Raw genomic sequence first — 8,170 nt, 5'->3', positions numbered from 1 at the left:
AAAAAGGGTTCTGGTTGTAGCTCAGTGGTAGAGTACACCTGGGTTCAATTTCCAGTACCCCCCAAAATCAAAACTTACAAAAGTCCAGGAAACTCACTATGCTCTGTGCAGTTGAGAACCCCTACAGTCTGCATACAGAATTCCAATAAGCTTTAGTTCCTCACTCTTAGAAATGAGGGGACAGTCAAGGATGACCAGACATTTGAGGAAATCCTTTAATGTGGAAGACAAAGACTAAGACAAAAAAAATTTAATTCAGAGGAAGTAGACACAAAGCAGGGAACAGAAGAAAACTTAACACAAACAACTACGACATTTCCATGGCTTGCAGCAACAAAGGGTGACCTTGTGCTCATGCCATATATTATCTGCATGTCTGTTCTGTTGTCTTCCCTCAGGATCCAAACCGAAGAAGCAGCTTCCATCTGTGGTATCCTCAGGCTCCTAGCAGATGGGAAAGCAAGATGGAGGCATTGTACAGTGACTCTCAATGCTTCTGCTCAAAAGTAGAACATATCTCTTCCACTCATTTTTCATTGACCCAAACAAGTGATGTGTCCAAATCTGATGTTTGCAGTGCAGAAAATATTATTCTGCTGCATAGACAGTCCTGATAGACAGGATAGAAAATCCTTTAGCAATACCAGAATATTCAGGAATCCATAGAACGGAAACAGGAGGCAGTCAAAAAGAAAAGAGAGGAGAATTAACAAATTGTCAACATGATAAGATAAAAGCAAAATTAAATAAATTATGAGCTCAAGGGTGCACAACTGTAATGCAAGCTACCCAGGAGGCTAAGGCAGGAGGATCATAGGATTGAGGCCAGCCTGGGCAACTGAGTGAGATTCTGTCTCAAAATATAAAATAAAAATGATTGGGGATATAGCTCAGTAGTAAAGTGCCATTGAATTCAATGATTCAGTTCCCAGTACTGAATGTGTGTGTGTGTGTGTCTGTGTGTGTAGTTGATGGCAAATAGACAAAAGAACAGAGAAATGGAAAATAAATAAAACTAAAAGAAGGCTCCAAGAGGCCCAATATGTGAATTAAAGTAATACATTGAAGGGGAAAAAAACAAAGACAAGAGAGACTAGGAAAACGATAATGAAATATTTCAACAACATTCTTCTTAATGAAAGGACAAATGTTTCTGAAATGAGAGGGCACAATAACACACTAGATAAAAAAGACATATAACGGGGCACGTTTTGGTGAAATTTTAGTATACTTTACAAAGCGGCCCTAAAGGTTCCCAAAGAAAAGCAAGTGTATGAATCAGAATAGCATCAAACTCCTCAACCACACACTGGAATCTAGAAGATAATGGATCAGTGTCCTTGAATGTTTTACAGTAAATGGTTTGCAATTTAGAATTTTACACTCAAATGACTAATAAAGTGTGAGGATAAAACAAAGACATGTTCAGATGGAAACGTTCTTAAGACATATACTCTGCATGCAGTCCTCTCAAGAAGCTATTGCAGGATCTGATCTGTTAAAATGAAGATTGAGATACTTCCTACCATCTTTCCATGACAACATCATGGTGTGCATGAATGTCCTGGTGAATGCCCTCAAAGACATCAAAAATACCAAAAGGGAGCTGTGCATGGTGGCACACATCTGTAATCCCATCCACTCAGGAGGCTGATGCAGGGGGATCATGAGTTCAAAGCCAGCCTCAGCAAAAGAAAGGTGCTAAGCAACTCTGTGAGACCCTGTCTCTAAATAAAATACAAAATAGGGCTGGGGATGTGGCTCAGTGGTCGAGTGCCCCTGAGTTCAATCCCCAGTACCAAAAAAATTAAAAATTGAAAAGTAGTGGCAAATGTCAGGTATGTTATGTTGTGCTTCAAAGTCATCATGTGGGCTCCTAACTGGAATGACAAATTTGAAATCAGTGATGACCACAGAGCTACATGGTCAACCCCAGATTTGATATACAAAGACAGAGAAAAATGGCAGAATAATCTCCTCCCATTCCATCAGATTGATTTCATTATATTGAAAACCTCAGCTGGAATCACAGACCATGAAGAATCCAGACAAAAACATACAGGAGGGGAAAATTTGACATTCTTTTTCTTGGGATATAAAACATCAATACTATTAAAATATGTCAATAAATCAAATAATGAAGAATGATCCAAAAATGAGGGAGATCTAGAAGCCAGAAAGCAGGGAATCTAATATTACAGAAAGGTGAGGATGACCCCTAGGATGAAGGTAAGTCCCCAGACTTCCCTTTTACCATCATCCTTTCTATATAATAGGTAGCCAAGCTGCAATCCTGGAGCCTCAACAGCAGCAGAAAAAGGATCATGGAGAATTCTAGAAGAGATATTTCTAAGAAAAAATGCTAGGACATATTGAGATGAGATTTACTTTTCTGGCAGACAGTTTGGGGTTGGATTAGTTATAGGTACACAGAAGACGAAGCAGGCACAAAATATTGAAGAACATAAAGGGTATTCAAAAAAGGCCATATAATCATAGGAACTTCATATTTTTATTGGTACATTTTATCTACACGTGACAGTAGAATCCTTTTGATATAATTTTACAAGCATGGAATATATCTTATTCCAATTAGGATCTCAGTTTTGTGGGTGTACATGATAGTGAGATTCACTGTGGTGTATTAAATTCTATAATTTCTATAATTATAATTTATAAATTTGTACATTAATTCATTTAACAAATATTCATTGAGTATCTGTTGTATGCCATGCACTGTGGTAGGCACTGGGGATACAGAAGATACAGAAATTAAGAGAACAAGTCTGTTTAATGGGCCTGACAGAGAAGCAATGAACAAATACAGACTCACTTTCTTTTTTTCTTTCTCTTTTCTTTCTTATTTATTTATTTTTGTACCGGAGATTGAACCGGGGCCCTTTACCAATGAGCTACATCCTCAGTCCTTTCTAGTTGTAATCTGGAGATGGAGGCCTTGCTCAGTTGCAAAGGCTAGTTTTGAATTTGCAATCCTCCTGCCTCAGCTTCCCAAACGGCTGGGATTACAGGCAGGTGCTACCATACTCCTGCCCAGACTCACTTTCTGGAACAGTTAGTGTTCTGAGGAGAATAAAAAGGAGTGTCAGAGTAGATTATGAAAGGTGGGGAGTGGCTGCTTGTATTGGACTGTTAGGAAAGGCATCTATGAAGAGGTGAAATGCAAATCATTCAGATCTCATGAGAATTTAAGCACAGATGCAGCATTTCAGACACTAGGAATAGAAATTTTACATATGTAAAGGGAAAAAAATAAAGGGGGTTTTAGAGAAACAGAAGGAAGACCACCATGGATAAAAGTTGTCAATTGTGTCTCCCAATCTGTCATTTGTCCCGTCTGACAGGACACATCAACGTGGGCAGCGAACCTAGATGGGGAGGAATGAAGGGACAAGAGACACAGAAGGATGACAGCAAGACAAAAGTTCTGATCAAGCTGCAAACTTTTATTGTTCACACAGGGGTATTTATATGGTGGGAATGGGGAAGCTCTCTTATCGGCAGTTGCTGGATGTCTGCACAAGGTGAGATAACCGCAGGATGTTTCAGGAAGATAGGTTTCAGGAAGATAGGTGGCCTCAGGATGTCTCAGGTGAGATAAGTAGCTGCAGGATGCCTCCCAGGCAGGATGTCTCCCAGGGGGCTGTCAGGCTAATCTTTGAAGGAGAATTTCCTTCTAGTCCCTGACATCTCCCACTTTCTTATATAAAATATTTGACCATACCTTACCGGCCATGTTTTTAGGGGGTGATAGAGGCTCTGTTCCTCTAGAAGGCCTTAGAATATCTCCTGATCTGAGCGAGCATCTTCACTAGGAGATTTCGTGGTGGCCTTGGCATGTTTTTGGAGGAGACGGCTTTGAGGGGGGAGCATGCCAACCGCCATGCACCAGAGCGTGTCACTCAGAGGTCTTGGGTTTTGGGATCCGTGGATCCATCCTCCTGCAGTCCTTCCTGCACCCTCTGTCATTATGGCCTAATGTCCTCACTCCATGGGTGAGTCCTCCCCCAAGCGGAGGGGCCCATGGAGGAGCGAACCCTTATGGCAAGGGCAGAAGATGGTTGGTCAGAGCTGTTACTTATACTTTTATATAAGAAAGAGAGATCTGTGGGGATGTAAACTTAAGAAATAAGCCTGAAAGAAGGGTAGAACATCCTTTCAAATGTTGGTAGCGCGGTCTTCCATCTCCAGACGATGATAGTGGACCTGTATGGGCTTAGAGGCCAAAATATTAATCTGTTCTTTAATAAATTGTACCAGCCTGTTTATAATGCAGGGTCCTATGGACATCATTAAAAGCAAACCCAACAAAGGGCCTAATAAGGGAAGAAGGTAGGGTAAAAATCCATTAAGCCCAGTCCAGAGGGGATTTTCAAATAGTTCCCTTCTTCTCTTTTCTAGATCTTCTTGAAGCTGCTTAATTTTAGTGCGTACTGTGCCTGATTTATTGGCATAAAAGCAGCATCTTTCCCCTAAGGCCAAGCAAATACCTCCCTGGTTAGCTGTCAGCAAATCTAAGCCTCGTCTGTTTTGAAGGACCACTTCTGCCAGGGAGTCTATTTGGTCCTGTAAATCTTTAATAGTTCCTGATAGAGTTTGTACATCATCTATAAGTTGTTGAGATAGGCGACGGTAAGAGTGTATAGCCGTGCCTAAGCCAGCTGTACCTGTGCCCACAGCAGCTGTTATTCCAAGGCTGGCAAGGAGTGGTAAGGCCTGTATTGCCCGCCTGTGTCTTTTGACTAAGGTGTCTAGGCTAGGAATGGGTAGAGGTTCATCTCCTGGGACAATAGTTATATCAGGGAGTAATAAGGCAAGAACACAGCCACCGGTCCAATTCGCTGGAAGCCTGGGGAAGGCTGAGTTTCCTCCACACATAAAAACTGTGCCATTGGGGGGACAAAGAGATGGGGTGGGTGAGGAATAATTTTTTACTGTTGAGCAATTTCCAAAGGAAGTAATTCCAACATCAATATCATAGGTATTATTCTGCATTGCGCCTAAAAGACATGATGTAAAAGTGCCTATAGGCTGTACTTTAAAAGGAAATCCAGGTTGGCATGTATTATCATTGTCTATGATAGAATTAATAGCAACTGCCATAGGCATGATTGCCCCTGTTGTCATGCAGAGCCAGCAATCACCAGCAAGGGTGGGGTTGGAATTATTAAGCAAGGAGAAGGTAGTTTCCAAAATATCTAATGTATTGGTATCTAAATCTGGGAGCTGGGATTTAGGCAGCATTAAGGGATGATATGTGAGCTCAGGGATTTGGGGTTTCAAAAGTTTGATTATCTGAAGATGCTTGACAGCATCAGTGGGTCCTCCACCATCAGAGACCCCTGTAGGGGCCTTAATGGGCCAGCAGGAGGGTTTACCAACAGTGCCTTGGCACCCAGCTGACTGTAACTTGGTATATATGCCTTCTCCTCCCCGGTCAAAGAGGAGGGGGGTATAATGAATAGTGGTCCCCTCTGCTGCATGAGTTTTAGTTAGGGTGGCTTCAAAAAATTGTTCTCCCTGCTTGTTAACACAAATTGAGGCTGACGCATAACAAGAGACATGCATCGCCTGGGTATGCATACAAGTTGCAGAACAATTTTGGAGAGCTTTACTTGTACTGGGGGGAATAATCTTTGGCTTGTTAACACATACCCATTCAGGCTGATGAAATCCTCCGAGTTGATGGTCAACCTCAGGACGGAGGTAAGCCACCTTAGTCAAGCAGTCAGCAGTCTGGGTCCAACTAGTGGGAGCCTGAGTCCAAGATCCTCCCCTGCATTCACAGGGGGGGCCAAAAAGGTACTCCCTGATGTTGGAAGGTGGAGGGCTAAGGCCTCCGTATACAAACCTGTTCAGCAGAAGTGCCTTAAGCAGGATCCTCACACAGATTGTTGGCTGCATCTGCAAAAGAGGAAAATTTGTCCTCAGGGGGAGGGCCTCCGTCCCTGGGTTGAGGTAAGTCATTAACCTGTTTAACCAGGCGTTCTGGTAACCATCTTGGGGCTGCTTGCTCTTGGTCCAAAACACAAGCTGAGCCTCGTCCCCAGATGAGGACAGGATCTGGGCCTTTCCATTTATTTGTAAGGGGATCGCGCCACATTACAGGTGGGCGAACAGAATTGGACGAGGGATGCCAGTGTCTGTCTGCAGCCGAATGGCCTTCACTGTCTAGGGTAAGAAAATTAAGGGCAAATAATGCATGGTTAAGGCGATCCCTGGGAGTGGTAAATACAAGGGCAGAAGCCTTAAGGCGGGTTAGCCAAGTCTTTAAGGTAAGGTGGGCACGTTCCACAATGCCTTGGCCCTGAGGGTTGTATGGAATTCCCGTAGTATGACAAATTTGTAAGGTAGCACAAAACTGTTTAAACTTGGCACTGGTATATGCAGGACCATTATCTGTTTTAATATGTATTGGTTTACCCATTACAGAAAAGGCTGAAACAAGATGAGAAAGGACATCTTTGGTAGCCTCTCCAGAATGTGGTGATGCAAAAATAAAGCCACTGAAGGTATCTATAGAAACGTGTACATATTTGGTTTTTCCAAATTCAGGAAAATGAGTAACATCCATTTGCCAAACCTGATTGGGCAGTAATCCTCGGGGGTTAACTCCCAAGTGTTGAATGGGGAGGGAAACAGCGCAAGCAGGACATGCTTTTACTATTTCTCGTGCCTGTTGCCTGGTAATTTTACAAAGTAATCTAAGGCTCTGGGAATTTAAATGGTGAAGATTGTGTAACTCCGTGGCCTTTTGAACAGAGCCAACAAAAATTGGAAAGATGGAATGAGTTGCTGCATCAGCTTGGGCATTACCTTGTGTTAGAGGGCCGGGAAGATCAGAGTGTGCCCTGATGTGTCCTAAGAAAAATGGGTGTTGTCTGGCCTGAATTAGCTGCTGAAGCTGGTGAAACAGAAAGGCCGCGTTGGAAGAAGCCTTAATGGCGGGTGAAATCTCCAGCAGGGGCACAGAGTGAACAATGTAGGCACTGTCTGTATAAATATTAATAGGCTTATCAAAAAATGTTATAAAAACTTGTGTTATGGCAAACAATTCCACAAGCTGTGCTGACTGATAGACAGTATCAAAGGTGGTAGGCTGGTTATTGACAACAAAGACTGCTCGGCCATTACTGGAACCGTCTGTAAAGACAGTAAGGGCTTGAGGAATGGGAGCCTTTTGAGTAATTTTGGGAAAAATAAATGGATGTAATTGGGCAAAATGTAAAAGGGGGTCATTGGGGAGGTGGTTATCAATTGTTCCCAAAAAGCCTGATAGGGCAATACCCCATTCATCCCCTGTCTGTAGTAAAAATTGGGTTTGGTCCTTAGTATATGGAATTAAAATATTATCAGGGTCTTTGCCAAAATGTTGTCGAGAAAGCAAACGACCTTTGATAATAATAGAAGCTACCTGAGCAGGATAAACAGTAATAACCTTGGAGGATGTGGTGGGTAAATGGACCCAAAGCAAGGGACAGCCTTTATTTTTAAAATGTGGATCCCGCTGCCAAAATATTCCTGTGGGTGTATGAGGAGTGTGTAAAATAACTAGAACCAGAGGAAGGTTATAAGAAATTTGTGTAACAAACTGTTGGGCAATGGCTTCTGTGACTTGGTTCAATGCCTGTCGTGCCTCGGAAGTAAGCTTTCGAGGGGAGGAGGGGTGGGAATCACCTCTCAAAATATCATTAAGGGGCAAGAGTACACAAGTGGGTAATTTTAAATATGGTCTTAGCCATTGAATATACAGGAGGGTCAGGGACCGACACTAAAAATCCAAATACCCAAGTCCATACGTATTTGTTTTTTGTATGGGTTGTATGGGCTCAACCAGTCCTTGTCTCAGTCTCCCAAGGCCTGTACCAGGGACAAAATTCATACGAAACATTTGGTGAGTCACCATGGAATTGGGACTGGCAAGAATAACTTTCATTTGACTCAAAATATCTCGGCCCCATAGGTTAACAGGGAGGTCAGGAACAACGAAAGGAGTGACAGTTCCCCTATTACCCTCTTTGTCAGTCCAGCTAAGAGCCCTAGAGCTGACCAGAGGATTTTTTGACTGTCCTATCCCTTTAAGGTCAGTCAAGGATGGGGTGAGGGGCCAACCTGATGGCCAGTATTTTTGAGAGATAATTGTGGCATCAGC

At 42.7% G+C, this 8,170-nt stretch overlaps 1 long non-coding RNA gene across 1 annotated transcript; it reads right to left on the bottom strand.

Annotated features, from left to right (window-relative positions):
- Nucleotides 1–3,443: 3,443 nt before the first annotated feature.
- LOC139702926 (uncharacterized) lies at nt 3,444–7,671 on the bottom strand. The gene is made up of 2 exons (XR_011705481.1): nt 5,870–7,671; nt 3,444–4,233 (listed from the first exon to the last, which is right to left on the bottom strand). It is a non-coding gene; the product is annotated as an uncharacterized lncRNA (long non-coding RNA).
- Between the last annotated feature and the right edge of the window lie 499 nt (nt 7,672–8,170).

This window comes from Marmota flaviventris, chromosome 19, assembly GCF_047511675.1.
Source record: "Marmota flaviventris isolate mMarFla1 chromosome 19, mMarFla1.hap1, whole genome shotgun sequence".
Classification (NCBI taxonomy): Eukaryota; Metazoa; Chordata; class Mammalia; order Rodentia; family Sciuridae; genus Marmota; species Marmota flaviventris.
Note: the sequence above shows the minus strand (reverse complement) of the source record. Positions and strands in the feature narration are given on the sequence as shown.